Below are 19,906 nucleotides of genomic sequence, written 5' to 3' on the forward strand. Positions count from 1 at the left end.
CAATCTTGGGTTGGTATTTGTGTATCCTTCATCTATGCTTGTTAGGATTGTTTATGGTTGTCTATTTCACCATAGAGTTCTTGTAGAGAGAAACATTTCCTATTAGTGTCCTAGGAGAGAGAGTGGCTTTCGAGCAGGGGCTGTGCCCAAAGTGGATGACGGGAGAACCCGTTGAAAGTTGGTTAAAAAGTGATAACATAATAATATATTGGGGGGGAGTGAGATAGATGTTAATTAAGATAAGTGTACCTTGTGCATAGGTGAGTACTTGTACAAGGTTCATAATGTTATGAGAAGGCCTGGAATGACAAACTTACCACCTTGTCTTCACGAAAGGATTGGTAGGGTCCGCATGAGACTTAGTTGGAACTGGAGGCTCGAGAGAGGTTACTAGGAGAAACCCAAGGATGGGGGCCAAGACCTATGGAGGTTGTACCATGGTAACCATCAAGCTATGCGATGACACTCATTCTTAGAGTCACTAGTGTTTTGTGAGTTGAGTCACATGGCTGTTTGCAGAGTCTTGTAGTCCTTTCGTACTTGTCTTACTTTTCTTGCTTGAGGGTTTTCTACTATCTCCTAGCATAGTGGGGTGGTTCCATTTCGGGATCACATGGTAAGGTCGTAGTGCCACTTCCCATCGGATGTTTTGGATTGTATCTTCAGACAAGGAAAGGCTTCGTTGGTGTTTCTTGGTTCGTGGTTTATGTACCAACTCTTGTTCGAGATCATTGTTCAGTTGAGACCTTGTAGTCATTGTATCAGACTTTTATGTAAGCTTGATATTGTAACTTTATAATCTGTGGCATTTTTGGAAGCCATGTATTTGTGGATATTGTAAATATTATGTTAGTGAAATGAATGTTATTGCTTTGATCTTATGTTTAAATGGTTTATGGAAATTGGATACATTGGAATACTTTTATTTCTTTATTATGAAATTTGGATGTATGTGTAGTTTTAAATTTAAGTATTCAATTTATCTAATTAAATGGATTAATTGTGGTTTTAAATATAATCTACAAATTAATCTTCATTGGTTACCCTTAGGAAAACATATGTTAGACTTCCGTTGTGTTATTAAACGTACAATGGTTTTAGTTAGTGCACTTAGTCTTTAACAAAAAAAAATTATTTCACCCCTTAGTTGCCTAGTTGTGTTGTTTTCCTTTAGGGTTCCTGGTGGGGCATTACATTTGGTATCAGAGCCCAAGTCTGAACACTGGGTACTCTGGGTTTGTAGTGTGCCTTTCATTGACCATCTTGCTTAGGTCATAATGTTTGTATCTCTCTTGTCTTATCCTTGCTATAGATCTGAACCATTTTCTCTTTTATGGTACCAGATCATGGCTAGGAAAGCTAGAGGAGGTGGCCGTACTGGTGGTCACAAAGGAGGCAGAGGTGGAGTATGAGGCCGTGGTTTTGACCATCACAGTCGTTCACCACCACCCACTCATGTGAGTGTTGAGCCAGAATAGTCAGTACATCAAGAGCATGAACAATTTGTTCATCAAAACTCTCAACATGCAGGAGAACATGTTCCTGAAAGGGAAGAGCTGAGGCAGATGTTTCAGGAGGTTTTGGCTAGGTTAGGCCAAAGGCCTGAGTTTGAACAACCTATTCATGCTCCAATTGAGGAGCTGCTTCAATAGGTTCCAGAGGAGAGAGAGAGAGAGAGAGAGAGAGAGAGAGAGAGAGAGAGAGAGATCACCAAGGAGAGGGGAGATTCCAGCTGTCCGAGATCCACCTTCCTTGGGTCACATAAAGGACTTGATGAGGTCCAATCCTCTTACTTTGATGGAATGGGTACTGGTCTTGAGGCATAGACCTAGCTCATCGGTTTAGACTGGTGTTTTGCTATGTTTCCATATAGTAGCAACACCAAGGTGAGATGTGCTATTATGCATCTCAATAAATTTGCTTCAATCTGGTGGAGATTAGAGGAGGAGAAGATCGATGTATGCATTAACACCATCACATGGGAACTATTTTTTGAGAGATTCAGGGAACGATTCCTCTCACCCCAGTGGAAGCAGACTCGAGAAGATGATTTTTATGCCTTGCATCAGTATGGGATGATAGTAGACCAGTATGAGCACAGGTTCTATGAGATCAAACAATACACTGGAATTGGTAATGATGAGGCTATGCTTGTCCAACATTTCCTAAGAGGTTTGAATGACCGTATCAGTGGAGGTGTGAGGGTATTCGAGCCAGCTTCAATGGAGATAGTTGTGGCAAAGGCTAGATTAGTTGAGCTGAACCTTAGTCGTACACTTGGTGGTCAGATAGGTGTGCAGATAGGAAGTGCACCTACCAGTGGAAATAAAGCTCGGGGAAATTAGTCCCAGTCAGCTGCACCATTTAGAACTCCTCAAGCACCTGCTAAGAGTGGGCAACAACAGTAGCAACAGTCAAAACTAAAATAGTTCCAGGGCCAACAAGGTTGTAATTCTCAGTATAAGAAGGGCAGGAACTGGCAGAGGGGCAAATAGGGCCCTACAAGGCAGGCCTCATAGAATACATCTTACGCCCCTAGCCATGGAAATTTCCAGCAATCTAGTGGACCGATAGATAATAGAGGAGCTTGCTTCTCATGTGGGCAGTTTGGTCATAGAGCTGCACAATGCCCTCAAAATTTCCACAACATAGGTAGTCAAAGGCCAGCAGCATCTGAACCTACAATGTGAGATGCAGGGAGTTCCCATAGAGTGTTTGCAGCAGTAGATGACCACCAAGCTGATCATCAGGGTACAGTCATTGAGGCAGCAGGTATGTTGCATGGAACCCCTATCTTTGTACTTTTTGATTCTAGAGCTTCTGATTCTTTTATTTCTTCATCCATTATGGAGTGGTGCACACTTACGTCTATTAAGAAGGCGGATAGGTGGCAAGTAGAATTGGCTATAGGTGTCTGTGTTTCTGTAGATGCCTTTATTCCAAGTTGTGAGTTGAAAATAGGAACCATAGTTACTGCAGTTGACCTTTGGGTTATTCCTTTGGGCTCTTATGGAGTTGTATTAGGGATGGATTGGCTATCATCTCACAATGCTCATGTGGATTGTCGCAAGAAGACAATGGAGTGTTTAGATGACCTAGGAAAAGAAGTGGAGATTGTTGGAGTACAGAGGCTAATATCCCTGCATATGATCTCTGCTATGAAACTTAAGCGATGTATGCGTAGAGGATGTCAGCTTTTTGCAATTTCTCTTGAGGAATTGGATGAGTCAGAGAGTTGAGAAATCACTCTTGATAGTCATCCTATTCTTAGAGAGTATGCAGATGTGTTTGCATTGGATATTCCTAGTATGCCTCCAAAGTGAGACATAGACTTTCGTGTCGATTTGGTTCCTGGTGCAAAACCTATTTCAAGAGCTCCATATCAGATGACTACTCAGGATTTAAGTGAGTTGAAATTGCAGATAGAAGAATTATTGGCCAAGGGATTCATTCATCCTAGTGTTTCCCCTTGGGGTGTGCTTGTTATCTTCGTTAAGAAGAAAGATGGTTCTCTTCGGTTATGCATTGATTATCGATAGCTAAATAAGGTAACCATCCAGAATAGATATCCATTACCTCATATAGATGACCTTTTTTATTAGGTTAAGGGAGCTAAGGTGTTCTCTAAGATTGATTTGAAGTCTAGATACCATCAGTTACGCATTCAGGATGCAGACATTCACAAGACAATGTTTTGTACTTGATATGGTCACTATGAGTTCACAGTGGTGCCATTCAGGTTGATGAACGCGCCTTCAATTTTCATGACCTTATTGAATGGGGTTTTTTGCACCTACCTTGATCATTTCATCATTGTATTCTTGGATGACATTCTGATTTATTCTAGATCTATGGAGGAGTATGAGGGTCACTTACATCAGGTACTGCAGTGCTTAAGGGAAAATCAACTCTATGCCAATTTAGCAAAGTGTGATTTCTTCCAGACTGAGGTGAACTATCTTGGTCATGTGGTTTCGGGAGAAGGTATATCTGTGGATCTTGCAAAGATCCAAGCCATTGTTGATTGGCTAGTGTCGACCAACATTTCAGAAGTTAGGAGTTTTATGGGTTTGGTCAGATATTACCATCACTTTGTTGAAGGCTCTTCTCGGATAGGACACCCGATTACTTCTCTTCAGAGAAAAGGGAAGAAGTTTGTTTGGTCAGAACAGTGTGAAGTAACTTTTAAGACCTTGAAGGAACTCCTTGTCAATGCTTCAATTTTGGCAGTTCTTGATCCATCTGGAGATTTTATGGTATGCACAGATGGCTCTTTGGAAGGTATAGGTGCAGTACTTATGCAGGATGGATGTGTGGTTGCTTATGAATCTTGCAAACTCAAGAACCACGAGTTGAACTATCCAGTTCATGATTTAGAGTTGGCAGCTATAGTTCATGCTCTAGTTAGATGGCGTCATTTCCTATTAGGGTGTCAGTTTGAGCTGCATAGTGATCACCACAGTTTGCAATATATATTCACACAACCAAACTTGAATGCTCGACAGCGAAGATGGATGGAATTCTTCTATGAATATGATTTTGAGGTTCATTATATTTAGGGGAGAGAGAATGTAGTAGCAGATGCTTTGAGTCGTAGGTAGCATGAAGTTTCAGCAATATCCCTTGGAGTAGACTTGAGAGAGAGAATTATTGGAGTTCTTCCTCAGGATACTTGGTATCAGGATGTTAGAGCTGTGATAGAGTCCAGAAGGCCTTTAGAGGGTAGATTTTCTGGGTATAACCTTGAGGCAAATGGACTTCTTCGTCACCATGGATAGATCTATGTACCTCCTTTGGAGGGTCTTCGTGTTTTGATCATGACCGAGGCCCATCGTGCACCTTATTCAACACATCTAGGTGTCAAGAAGATGCACTTAGATCTTAGACAGATTTATCATTGGGCGGGTATGAAACATGACATTGCTGATTTTGTGTCGAAGTGTTTAGAGTGTCAGCAAGTGAAGGCAGAGCATTAGCACCCAGCAGGGCTTTTGCAACCTAATCTAGTACTAGATTGGAAATGGGATATCATTTCCATGGATTTCATTATTGGTTTGCCTGTCACTTCACGTCGTCATGATGCCATCATGGTCATAGTTGACAGATTGACTAAGGTTGCTCATTTTGTTCCTATTCGAGCTTCCTACATAGCAGTAGTGGTGGCATGAGTCTTCTTAGAGGAAGTAGTGAGATTGCATGGGATTCCGAGGTGGATCATATCTGATAGAGATCCTGTCTTTACCTCAGCATTATGGACCTCACTTCAGCATGCTTTGGGGACTCAGTTGAACTTCAGTTCAGCTTATCATCTAGAGATAGATGGTCAGACAAAGAGAGTGAATCAGGTATTAGAGGACATGCTTCTCATGTATGTGATGGACCAACAGTCACACTGGGAGGACTATATATATCTAGTGGAGTTTGCTTATAACAATGGATATCATAGCTCCATAGGTATGTCCCCCTTTCAGGCATTATATGGTCATCCTTGCCGCACTCCTTTGAGTTGGGATTGGTTAGAGGATAGGGTGCTTATAGGACCAGATATTCTTCGGGAGATGGAGCAGCAGGTAGATAGGATTCGTGAACATTTAGTAGCAGCTCAGGATAGACAGAAGAAGTATACAAATGCTCATAGGGTAGATCATTAGTTTTCTGTTGGTGATCATGTGTTCTTGAGAGTGCGTTCGCGGAAGAGTCTGATCTGTTATGCAAAGGGTTCTGAGCTGGTACCTCGGTTTGTTGGACCTTTTAAGATCCTTGAGAGGATAGGACCTATTGCCTACCATCTTGCCTTGCCACCGAGTCTATCCCGCATCCACGATGTCTTTCATGTTTTAGTTCTTCGACCTTATCATCCAGATGTGACACATGTTCTTGATTGGAACTCTTTGCAGGTTGAGGACAAGCAGCTTTCCATGGAGCTCGTGCACATTCTTCAGCGTCGGGATTTGATCCTTAGGGGTCGTACCATCAACCAGGTAAGGGTCCTATGGGACCCAAATGATGAGACCTCAGCGACTTGGGAGGATATAGCGAAGATGAGAGAACTGTATTCTTATTTATTTTAGGCTTCCAGGAGTAAGCCTAGTTTTGGGGGGGAGAATGTAGTACCCCTACTTGTTTGAACTCATTAGACTCACATTTTATTATTGGTTGTTTTCAATGGATACATTACCATGATATATTATTCAGATTTTTATGAAATTATGCTTTATCTGGAGATGAGATGTATAATTTATTTGCAGTATTTCAGCATTTGTGATTTATGGCATTTTATGGATTATTGCTATGTACTGACATTTTACTTTATCTATGCAATGTGTAATTATATGTTGTGTGTTTGTGAGTGTATTGGATGCAAGGGGATGATTTTCCTTCACTCATTTCGGTGAGACAGGGAACGTCACGATTCTCCTTCATCGGTGTGTATGCCATGTTTTCTATATTGTATATATATGCATGTGTGGTTCGGTGATGCAGGATATTGCAAGTACAAGTACTGGGTAGGTACAGGGTATCGTCTCCACCTAGCTTCATAGGTCTGAGCATGCCTTATATTTTCCAATGGAAGTGGAGGAGATAGTAGTTGACCCTATTTTACTCAATTACACTCGTATGAGTGTCATCAGTTGGTCGTCTTGTCAGTTAGTTTGGTCTTCATATTTTGTCATTTTATCTTTTATGGGTAATTGCTTGAGATTTGTTTAATTTGAGTGTTTTAGTGGATTTAATTAATTAATTAATTAAGTTTATGAAATTATCTCATTATTGTGTTGTTTATGCATTGAGATTATAAATTTAGTTAATTAAAGAAATTATTAAATTAAGTTGCATGGTATTAGAAATATATTTTTATTTAAATAGAAAAATAAATTAGATTAATTGTATTTATTATTTTCTAAAGTTATAATTAAATAAATGAATAAAAGGATTAATTAGAATTAAAATATTATTTTAATTCTTTTTTTAGAAAACTAATTAATGTGGATGAGAAAAGAAAAGAAAGAATAATGTTTTTTAATTATTGCATGTTAGCTTATCTTTTGTGATATATTTAGAAAATAAAATAAAAATTACTATTATTCTAAATTTAGGTTTTTTGTGAAAAAGCTATCGAACCTAGAATTTTAGTTTAAATAGGGGAATAGGTCTTTATTTTAGTTACACAGGAACAGGTCTGGAATTTAGGTGAAGGAATTTATTAGAAGCTTATTGAAAAAGTTAGGCCGCTTCTACATATTTCTTCTAGGAAAGCTATACCAAGTTGGATGAATTCTTAGTTGTGAGTTTTAGTAGATATTTCTATTTTTCTTTGTTTGATGTGTGTGTATAAAATTATTGTCGAATATAAACCCTCTTCTGGTGAATTCAAGTTTTGCTTTAAACTCCATGCCTGATGTGTTTTTCTAGTTTATGGGAAGGATGTAATTTTGAAAACATTGAGAAAATTAATTTATTCTCTCTGGTTTAATTTGTATTAATAGTCCTTTAAATAAATCTTGTGGTTTCTTAGAAATAAATTTATTTGTGAATTAAATTTATTTGATTATCTAAATTTTAAAAAAATTGTGTTTGAAATAAAATTATGTGAAGGAGTTTTCAATTTATATGAAATTTTAAAATTCTATGGGAATTATGTAAAATGATTTTTTTTGGAATTTGGAAATTAATATTAAAAAAGAAAAAATAAATATATATATATAGGTAGGTAGGGCATGCTACCTATGGTAGCATCCGCTACCGGCGGTAGTACACAGTACTGTCGACAGTAGCAGTGCTACTTGACGGTAGTACTAGCTACCAATGGTAGCAGTGCTACCGGCGGTAGCTTAGGCTACCGTGCCAAGCTTTATAAACAAGTTTTAACATGTTTTTAATTTTTAATTAATTTCTAACCCCTGTGCGTACTGCGGTATGACTGTTTCGCGTTTCGTACCTAGGGGTTGGATAAATAAAATTTATTATGTGTTATATTATATATGTATATAAATAGATATATGTATATTCATATATGTGTTTATATATATATATTTATATATTAGATATGTTTTTCTTATTATAGTTATTATAATATTTTAAATGTATTTTAAATATTATTTAATTATAGTTTGGAATGTTTCAGAAATAGAGCTTATAATTTTTATAAATATGTTGAAAATACATTAGGAGAATTATTTTTATTTTAAATATTTTTGGACAAATGACAAGATAGATGTTTTTGTATTAAATAGTTGTATTTTCGTATTATTGGAAAAATCTTTCTTTGCAACTAATTTATGCTTTGGTTGTTTTAAGAAAAGATTACTTACATTAGGATCTTGTGTAAATGATGTTTTCAGTCAAGCTTAAATTTCATTGGTATTTTGGTTGAATTGTCATTGTGTCCTATGTTATTATTTCTCCTAGACCAGGTGTTGTTGTATAACCTATTTGATATGAGCCATTGTGTGTTTTTGTCCAAATGGTCAATCTTGGGTTGGTATTTGTGTATCCTTCACCTGTGCTTGTTAGGATTGTTTATGGTTGTCTTCTTCGCCATAGAGTTCTCGTAGAGAGAAACATTTCATGTTAGTGTCCTAGGAGAGAGAGTGGCTTTCGAGTGGGGGCGATGCCCAAAGTGGATGACAGGATAACCCATTGAAAGTTGGTTAAAAAGTGATAACATAATAATATATTGGGGGGGAGTGAGATAAATATTAATTAAGATAAGTGTACCTCATGCATAGGTGAGTTCTTGTACAGGGCTCATAATTTTACGAGAAGGCCTGGAATGGCAAACTTACCACCTTGTCTTCACGAAAGGATTGGTAAGGTCCGCGTGAGACTTAGTTGGAACCGAAGGCTTGGGAGAGGTTACCAGGAGAAACCCAAGGATGGGGGCCAGGACCTATGGAGGTTGTACCATGGTAACCATCAAGCTATGTGATGACACTCTCATTCTTAGAGTCACTAGTGTTTTGTGAGTTGAGTCACATGGATGTTTGCAGAGTCTTGTAGTCCTTTCATACTTGTCTTACTTTGCTTGCTTGAGGGTTTTCTACTATCTCCTAGCATGGTGGGGTGGTTCCATTTCGAGATCACATGGTCGGGTGGTAGTGCCACTTCCCATCGGATGTTCTGGATTGTATCTTCAGGCGAGGAAAGGCTTCGCTGGTGTTTCTTGGTTCGTGGTTTATGTACCAGCTCTTGTTCGAGATCATTGTTCAGTTGAGACCTTGTGGTCATTATATTAGACTTTTATGTAACCTTGATATTGTAACTTTATAATCTATGGCATCTTTGGAAGCCATGTATTTGTGGATATTGTAAATATTATATTAGTGAAATGAATGTTATTGCTTTGATCTTATGTTTAAATGGTTTATGGAAATTAGATACATTGGAATACTTTTATTTCTTTATTATGAAATTTGGATGTATGTGTAGTTTTAAATTTAAGTATTCAATTTATCTAATTAAATGGATTAATTGTGGTGTTAATATAATCTATGAATTAATCTTCGTTGGTTACCTTTAGGATAACATATGTTAGACTTCCGTTGTGTTATTAAACGTGCAATGGTTTTAGTTAGTGCACTTAGTCTTAAACAAAAAAAAATGATTTCACCCCTTAGTTGCCGAGTTGTGTTGTTTTCCTTTAGGGTTCCTCGTGGGGCATTACAGTCAACATATAGTTTATATATAAAATATATATGCTATGTCAACATATAGTTTATTTATAAAATATATATGCTATGTCAACATATAGTTTATTTTATTTTCTACAAAATGTAATTTTTGTATGGTGGCTTGTTGAGCTTATATAGTTGGCTTTCTCTTCCTTTATAATTATTGATAATTTATATCCTATGATATGACTGAATATTATGTACAACCCTAGTGATTGTGAAAAGGGTTTGTGATATGTGATGTTTAATCATGATGGATGTTTAAGAATTAGTGATTGAAATGCTTATTCTTGTGTATAATGAGTTTTCTTCTATCAAATGATTCAATGATTGTTGGTTTAAAACACTCATTACAACTAACATGGATATGAATTATGATGTGGGTGTGGGAAGGGATTGTTGGATATGAAGGAATGGTTGAGGAAAGTACTCCTTAATCCAAATGAGTCATTTTCTTGTCATGGAATGTGTTAAGAGACTTTAAAAATATATTCAATCTAGTTAATATTGACACATCTAAAGCATGCCAAAGGCACTTTGGAGAAATGCTATGACATAAAGAAGATTATTTAGATGATGTCAAGTCTTGATCCATGAGGGTAGGAAAACATAGATGCATTGGTATAAAAGGTTCCATTCAACTTAAGAAGAATAGTTTATTTGATCATTGTTGTTGAAGTTCATTAATGAAAGACATGAAGGATAAAACTATTAAATATGAATCAATTACAAAGTTTGCTTAATACATGAACATGAGTGCTATATGTGGGGACAAATATGGCTCCCATGAGGGTCAAGCCCATCATTTAGTAACAAAAGAAAATGGAATCTATGAATTCGACTATAAAGTTATTATAAAGTTACTTAATTGATGGAGTGTTTCCATAAATTCTATACATGAAGTTCTATAAAGTTACCAAATTGATGGAGTTGTTATAGTTAATCCATCAATTCTATTAAAGTTCTATACAATACCTAGATTTCTATTAACCCATAACAAAATATGCAACTAACAAATAAAATATGCAATTTGTAGCTAGCATTGGACCTAGAAAAGTTGCTTCCATACAAAGGGCTATTTTGAGGACTGGAAGGGTTTACAATCGCAAGGAATTGTTGACCTTTCTAGAAGCTATGAAGAGACTTGTCTTTATAAATTCTGCTAGTTTTTTAAGGGTTAGAGGGACGAGACAAGAAACTTCTAGGAACCATGTTATGGATCCATTGGATGATACTAGAATTCATCCAAAGTCATATGAATTGGCCAAGAAAATGGTTGAGGATGTATACTATGAAGATGTAGGACATGATATAGATGATATGGATGAGGAAACACAAGAAATGGCAGTTGGACATGTCAAAAAATATCCCGATGTATTAAAGGCCCTTGATATTGATGTATATGATAGAAGTGTGGAACAACAGACATCCAATAAAAAGCGGGAAACTCTTGCTGACATAAAGATTGAATTGGTACATGGATTTAAGGATTGGCAAAAACCATATAAAGAGTCATCCCAGGATGAGGAATTTTATTTGCTAATTAGAGAAAATGAAGAGACCCTTTCAGTGGGGAAAATTGTACAAGCAATTGCCCTTAGAAACTTAAATATTTGTAGAAAAGTTGCTTCCATACAAAGGGCTATTTTGAGGGCTGGAAGGGTTTATAGTCGCAGAGAATTGTTGACCCCTCTAGAAGCTTTGAAGAGACTTGTCTTTATAACTTGCAGCCATAGAATGGAGAGGTTAAGGAGGTTGAGGATCCATATTTTGCCAAAGTGGATACCATTAAACAAAGTGAACAAGTTGCTAATGCCCTACTATTCAGCAAGGGAATTCAAGCTAATTCAAGCTAATAATTTGGTCACAATTTGATTAATAGTTTCTAACGCCCTACTATTAGGCAAGGGAATTCAAGATAATAGTTTGGTCGCAATTTTGTTAATGGAATAACTCAGGATTCATGTAGCGGGGAACTGTGGCCCCAGTAGGGGCAGCTCCAAATCACCTAAATTTTTTGTCCCTACAGAGGGAGGGGACGACTGGGGAAGAAGCTATGGAGGCTACCCACCTATATACCCTATCTGCCCACTTTTTTGCCCTCTACCCTGGCTCCCCCCCCTTCTTATTGTTCATGTTCTTGTTATAGGAATACAAATGATTTGGACAGTTTGCCATCTAGGCAAGGGATATGACCATCTGTTCTTGCTATAGGAATACAAAAAAAGTACAATCTCATGCAATCTATTCCTGCTATAGGAATACAAATAGAATACAATCTCATGCTTCTACTATTATAAAGGGAGGCATTAGGAACCTCTTTTTATGGAAGTTTTTTAGACAAATGCAAAAACCAAAAGTAAACTTAAAAGATTTAACCAACTCGAAAAGCAAAGGCCACATAATTGTAGGTCCATTTCATTCAAATTAACTTCCAATTCATTCAAATTGAAATTAAATTCCAAATCATTCAAACTGAAAGCAAAGGCCCTACTATTCTATGGGGCCATTTACCAGGAATTAAAGTTGGTTACAACTGGAAATAAAGTGAACAAGAGAATGCAAGGAAAGCAAAGGAACTTGAAAAAAATCTTGATGACAAGAATGAAAGGACCAACCTCTTATACAGTTGCTGCCGAGAACCTATCTGTAGCAATTGTGCCCACTTCCTCTCAATTTTTTGCACCCTGAGCCTGTGTATAATGATGGCACATAATTACTTTTTTTTTTTAAATACCTTGTGTTTGTTAGAATTCTGACATCAAATATAAAATTTGAACTATCAGCAAAAGTCAACCTCATGGTAACACACAAGTAGAAGCACATGATCAAGATAGAATACACCGATGAAGTCCATCGACAAAATGCACACTAGTAGCAATGGAAAATCTTGTATTGTCAATAGTCGATGATGCTATCGGTAAGACTTACCCCACTGGACACTAGCAAAAGTAAAATGCATCGGCAAAGGTTACGACGATAAAGGGTCAAATCTTATGCTGAGGAGACATAACGTATCGAGAGGACCTATACTGAGGGAAAAGACATTGAAGAAATTATGCCTATCACTTGAACACATTTTAAGCTATCCCAATGCCCAATGAGACTAGCGGGATAACTCATATTGATTAGCAGGAAGAGAGGTCATCTACTTATGTTATCTCGATGAGTAAGAAGAAATAAAGAGGTTGTGAAAATCATCGGACCAACATATATCGATGAATAGGTAAAATCTGTGTTCGTCGGGATGCCGACATGAAATTTCAACATGTCTAAATGCCGACGAAGATGGGGTCTACTTTAAAAAAAGTTAATCTGACAAAGCAAAAGAAATCCGATAGCCGGTCGGAAATGTTCATCGATTTTTCATCCGAATTCCAACATGAAATTTTAACACGTTGGAATTTCGATGAACACAGGGTATTTTTTGAATAAAAAATAAATTAATCCGACAAAACAAAAGAAATCCCATAGCTCATCTAAAAATTGCTCCAAATGTACTAGTGCTCATTATCCCAGTCAATAAGTTCAGGATGTATTAAAGTTAAGGGATCCTTAGGTTGAGATGTTTCAAAGGTATTAAGGGTCATGATAGAAACATTAAAGTCCTCAATACATATTTCAATGTCTAGGAGGATACTCTTGTTAGAATGACCTCTCGCAAGTAGTTCCTGATCGTCCTTGATTAAATCCAAGCTAGCTGAATGTGATTCTAATTCAAGTGATCTAGCTCCTAACATTTGCCCTGCATACGCATGAACTATATTGAAACCCACATCTTCTTCATAGTAGGTTTCTTTAGCTGATTGTTCAGAATGATAGGAATCCCATTCCCATTCATTGGAATCTGTCTCACTGGTAGCTTGCAATCTTGCAATCTACAGATTTGTTCATATAGCTTTTGGTTTGTTTCTTCTATTTTCTTTTCTATCTCTTTTCTTCTCTCATATTCAGCTTCCTTTGGGCTGATATGTAGTTTTGTTAGTCTTGCTATTAGTTCTTGTTGCTTTATACCAACTTCTTGTCTATTTTGATTGGGAGTTGACTCTTCTTGGGAAGTACCTTTATTTTGCCTTTCCTGATGATTATAAGTTCTCTCTTTTTGTGATCTTATGTTTTCTTGTTCTTGTTGTTTGGAAGATTCTTCTTCTCTTTCGATTGCAAGTTGCTCTTGTCTTTTGTCATGTTCATCTTTTTGCTGCCTAGAAGATGTTTCTTCTTGTGGAGTAACTTGTCCATACCCTAAGCCTAATTTGTCTGTAGCTTGCTGAGTATGAGGTTGTATGGGTTCTGAGATACCTTCTTTTCTTTTTCCTACATGACCTATTCTAGTGTATCCCATTTTCTGAAGAATGTTAAATCCTTTTCCATATTTTTTTGTGGGTATTATGATATTATTTATTTTTTGTTGAACTTCTTCATCCTTGTATATCCATTGTAGCACATCTTTTTCCTCTATTTCCTTAGATAATTTCCCAACACTAACAAATTCTCCATCAAATTTTGGAAGAGGTTTTATAATTGGTTGTTGTTTTGAGTTTGATAGTTTACCATAAGATTTAGGAGAAAGTGGTAACTATGACAGTGAATATTCTCCATTCCTTTGATCTCTCAGTTGTATATGCTTTTCAAAATTTGACAAGATTGAGGAAAATGATTTTTCCTTGGATTGTGTGCTTGAAGGCGATGCCTCTCTATTATGTGAAACAATGACCTCTTGTGTTGGTTTTTAATTACTACAATATTAGAATGGATTTGAGTTTGCTAAAATTATTATTTCTTGCCCATTGTACAAAAAATTCAGGCACTGGTGATAAGTTGAACGAATAGCTTGTATGTCATGAATCCATGGTCTTCCCAAAAGTATGTTGTATGATAAATCTAGGTCTAGAACTTGGCATGCTGTATCTTTCGGCAAGGGTCCTACTCTGATGGGTAATACCACAATTCCTTTGGAGGAACGTTCTTCTACATCATATGCTTTGATTGTGATCTTTTTATGGGGATCAATTGCACCTTCAGAATAACCTAAAGCACAAACAAGAATTAATGAGAAAATATTCAAGCCAGCTCCTCCATCTATTAGGACACGTTTAATGTGCATTTTATGAATAAGGACTTCAATATGCAATGGAGTGTTATGGGGATACTGCAAAGACACGTCATCTTCTTCTATGACTGATAATAAATGAGGAGTTGTGAGGTGTCCCACCATAGTTTGGAATTGATCTACATCAATATCTTTGGATACCATTGTATCTACTAGAGCTCTTTCTAAAATTTCTTTATGTGCGGATGAAAGTTTTAAAAGTTCTAAAATTGATATTTGCATGGGAGTTTTCTGTAGTTGATCCACTAGACTATATTGTTTTGAAGTGGAGGACATATTAGTTTTACGACCTGGAAAAGTAACTTTGTCTTTGCTTCTTGTGATAACATGGGCATGTTCTTGTTGTTGTTTCTCCTTGACCACAATCACATTGACCATGTTAACATAAGTATGAGCATGGTTCACTTTTGATTTACCCATGCTATTTTGCACTACTGATGATTCACCCTTCTCATAATTAGGAAGTAAAGTTTTGTAAGTTGTGTATGATTCATTTGTCTTATGCCCATCCACAGTCATTATGCCATTGTCAATCAAATCTTGGATGACATGTTTTAACCACTGACAATCATTTGTTTGGTGTCCTTTGTTTCGATGGAAATCACAATAATGGTTGTCGTTCCACCAAGCAGGTTTAACCTTGGGTTCAAAGTTTCTTTCTTCTTGCAAGGTAATCAACTTGTTTGCAAGAAGTGTCTTTAATGCTGACCCAAGTGGTTCACCAATGGTAAATTTCCTGTGAAAGAAATTATTAAAAGATGATTTTGGTTTATTTTTATCTTGTTGAATCATTGTTGTGCGACTTGATAAATTGAAAACTAGTTGCTTTGGTTTCACATTATTATTTTCCACTATCCCATCATTGATGATGTTTCAATTTATGTTCCAAAACTTGGGCTTATCATTTTTGTTATTATTAGTATTGTTGTTGGGAGGAGGATTAACTCCTTCTTTGTATATCTTAAACTCCCTTTTATTTACCATAGCTTCCTCAATCCTGATTCCATTATCAATCATCTTTTCAAAACTTGGATGACTTTGCATTTTTAGTTTATAACTTAGTTCTTAATCTAGATTGTCAATGAATATGTCTATCTTTTCATATTCTGGCACCGTACGAGGATATCAGGCAGCTAATCATCTCCACCTTTGTAGAAACGCCATGAAAGGTTCTCCACTCTTTTTCTTGGTGTAACACAAGTCTAGCACTGTGATCTCATGTTGTATGTTGTATGCATATTATGAAACAAACTTGTCCACCAATTCTACAAATGATCTAATTCCGGGTGGAAGTTTCAAGAACCATTCCATAGCTTGTCCACTTTAGATCTTTGGAAATAACCTCATTAAGTATGTGTCCTCATGTGCGAATTCCATGCTCATCATGCAAAAATATATTATATGATCTTGGGATCAGTTCTTCCATTATATTTGCCATATCTAGGAGTTTCACAATTTGGAGGAAAAGGTATCATGTTGAGACTTATATCGAATGGATAAGGACATATTTCTTGAAACGAATACTTCTTAGTAGTTCATGTTTGTATATCATGAATTTGCATTTGAAGAGTTTGTATCTATTGTGTGAGAGCTAAGAGAGGATCATCGACATGATTTCTCCTTGTATCATCACAATCCCTTCTTGTATCATCACGATCCCTTCTTGTGTCATCGTTAGGTCTTCGTGTGTACTCATTGGTTCTTCATGCATCCTCATGAGTTCTTGTATCATCAAGAATTATCATGTCATCCTTAGTTCTTGGTGTGTCCTCATGAGTTCTTGTATCATCAGGAATTCTTGTGTCATCCTTTTTGCGACTGAAAATTTCTTCATTTTGTTCATTGTCATTGTAAGTGTCACTTGATCTTCCCCTTTGTCTTAAATTGTTTACGTCAAAATCTTGGGGAAGTTTAGCACCAGATTTTGCTAACATTAGGAAGTATTTTTCTTTTTCACCCTCCAATATTTCCTCCATGAATTTATCAAATTTAGGATCTTGTTGGATTTCTCTGATGCATTGATCAGTTATCTCCTCTTCTTGTATTTGATTTTCTTGTGCCATTTCCTCATGATCTTCTGTCATTTCAAGTGTTTCTATTTCTGTTTCTTTGATCTTTCATCTTTGAGCCTTGGTTAAAATGGGCATACACATGTTCTGAATGTTTTGCGAGGTTTCAATCTTCTATAATGTGCCCCAATAAGTGATCAATTGTTGAGGTAAATATGATAGATTGATAAGACACGAAATGGTCATTAAAGTATTTGCGAGTTTGCAAGTTTTTTGGTCTTAGTTTGGAGTGCAAATTTTGTGATTTTTGATATCACCAAGTTCAATAGGAATGATATATCATATGATAGAGAATGAGGTTAATTTGATCAAGCATTGTAGTTTTGTGATAAAGGATGATAGATCCTGATGAGAAACTATGTTTGAATGATCAGTTTATCGAAGAAAATGTGATAATGCACTTTGAGATATTAGATCTTGAACTTGTTGGAGATGAATACTTGAGAACCTTAGTGTGTCTAGATTTGAATCTATTTTTGATAGAGGATAACCTGACTGAGTGACCTGAGAAGGTGACCGAATCAATAAGTTTTATTGTTTGAGAAATGGGTTGTTTTTGTTTTTTGATTTTGGTGCAGTTTACTAGAAACACTAACAAAATGACTAGAAATGCTGCTATACTGACCATAAATGCTTCTATACTAACTAGACACGTTGCTATATTGACTAGTAACACTGCTATATTGACCAGGAATGTTGCTATACTGCCGAAAAATATTGTTATACTAACTAGAAACTCTTCTATACTAACCTGAAATGCTACTATATTGACTATAAATGTTGCTATACCGACCATGAACGCTGAGGGACAGACCAAAAATGCTATTCTATGATGCAGTGACTCTAAAGTTCAAAACAATGATGTTTATACTTAGCAAATTGGGTGTTTAAACTTAGAAGATTGTTATTTTGACCCTACTTTTTTATTTTCAGACTCAGATGACTGACGTTTAGACGTAGCAAGTGCAAATTTGGAGATCTAGTGTTGAAACATGAGCGATTTGACATTCAACCCAAAAGAGTTATTTTTTAGACCAAGAGAGATGACATTTAGACCAAGAGAGTTGATGTTTAGACCCAGTGAGCTATTGTTTAGACTAAGAACTTTGTTGTTTAAACCAAGAGAGTTGTTGTTTAGACTAAGAACTCTATTGTTTAAACCAAGAGAGTTGTCGTTTAGACCAAGAGAGCTACTATTTAGACTAAGAACTTTGTTATTTAAACCAAGAGTACTACTATTTAGACCAAGACAATTGTTGTTTAGACCAAGAAATTTGTTGTTTAAACTAAGAGAGATGTTGTTTAGACCAAGAAAGTTGTTGTTTAGACCAAGAACTCTGCTGTTTAAACTAAGAGAGTTGTTGTTTAGACCAACAACTTTGAAGTTTAAAATAGTAATGTTGGAACTTAGACAATGGTTGTTTTGACTCCAAGAGTTGATGTGCAGACTGAGAAAATTGAAGTTCATACCTAACAAGCTCAACCTTGGAGATTTAATGTTGAAATATGAGAAAGCTAACATTCATACCAAGAGAGTTGACGTTTGGACCGTGAGAGCTACTGTTTGGACCGAGAGAGCTACTGTTTGGACCATAAGAGATATTGTTTGGATCGAGAGAGATAATATTTGGATCATGAGAGATATTGTTTGGACCAAGAAAGCTAATGTTTTGACCAAGAGAGATAATGTTTGGACTGCGAGAGCCAATGTTTGGACTGCGAGAGCTAATTTTTGGATCGAGAAAGCTACTATTTGGACCGCGAGAGCTAATCTATTGTGAAACTTGTAAAGTTGACAATTTGAAGTTTGAGTTTGCAATTTTTGTTGTATTTCAATGGATGATATCTAGACTTGACTTATAAATACATAATTTATATTATATTTTTGTCCCAAAGGACACATAAAGTGTATGTTCAAGAATCTTTAAAGAAAGCCCAAGTTTTCACAGGTTTTGAACAATTGAAAACACATCATTCAACCTATCCTAAGGAGATTGGCTTCATTATTAGTTCTTAGCCAACACTTGGTACCTTGTCAGCTCACATAGCCTTGTCGCCCCCTAAAGGGCACCCGTGTTTTTGCCTTTGCGAGAGCTAGTGGAGCCCCGTTATGAGCCTAGCAATAAGGTCTCAAAAGGGGAGTTCACACATACGCTCAAGAGGGACATATGGTGAGTATCTTAAGGAGAGATTCTTCCCCCTCCATGCACTAAGAATTTAATAATGTTTGGAGGTAAACCAGGTAACTTCTAATTTTAATTGGAACTAGTAAGGGATCCATTTGACATGTCGGGGTATAAACTCAATTAAGATCTCTCCCAGACTTGAAAACCAAGGTTTGATATACCCGAAGGTACGAAGGAGAGCTATTCCCGAGCACTGTCACTGACTTGATTTTCATCAAATTAATAGACAGTTCAAATAACCGGAAGACAACTGAGAGGGGGGGTGAATCAGTTGTCACCAGATTACCAGAACCTTAATCAATTAAAAATTTAATTCTAGAATCAAAAAGATCAATAATGGAATGCATAAACCAATTACCGAAATAGCAAATATACCAATTAAGCACAAGCAACAATTAGAGAATAAATACCATCCACATGAAACCAAGATTTGTACGTGGAAAACACGATAAAGGGAAAAACCATGGTGGGAAGCCTACCCATAGTTAGATAATACTTTTGCAGTAAGTATGTGATTAAAAATGAGAGGCCTGTACTTGCAAGAAGGCCAATAGACTAGAGCACATTGCTTATTACAAAAATGAGTCTCATTGACTACATAAAAATCCAGACTACAATCCAGAAGCAGTGATTTTTTTAGTGGCTAATATTCGCCAATTGGCTATTTTTTAAAATTTGGAAATCAAAATTTGGCTAACAGTTCAAGTTTTAAGGTGACTTGAATCGCCACATTTTTACAAAATTTAATTTTAGTCTTATTTAAATTGCTAAAGAGTTTATTTAAAAAAAAAATTGAACTCAAAGCTTAGCCAAAATATTTGATACATGATTAGATTAGATTCTCCAAATTTTCGATTCTATTATAAAAAA

Source organism: Cryptomeria japonica, chromosome 9 (genome assembly GCF_030272615.1).
Source record: "Cryptomeria japonica chromosome 9, Sugi_1.0, whole genome shotgun sequence".
Lineage (NCBI taxonomy): Eukaryota > Viridiplantae > Streptophyta > Pinopsida > Cupressales > Cupressaceae > Cryptomeria > Cryptomeria japonica.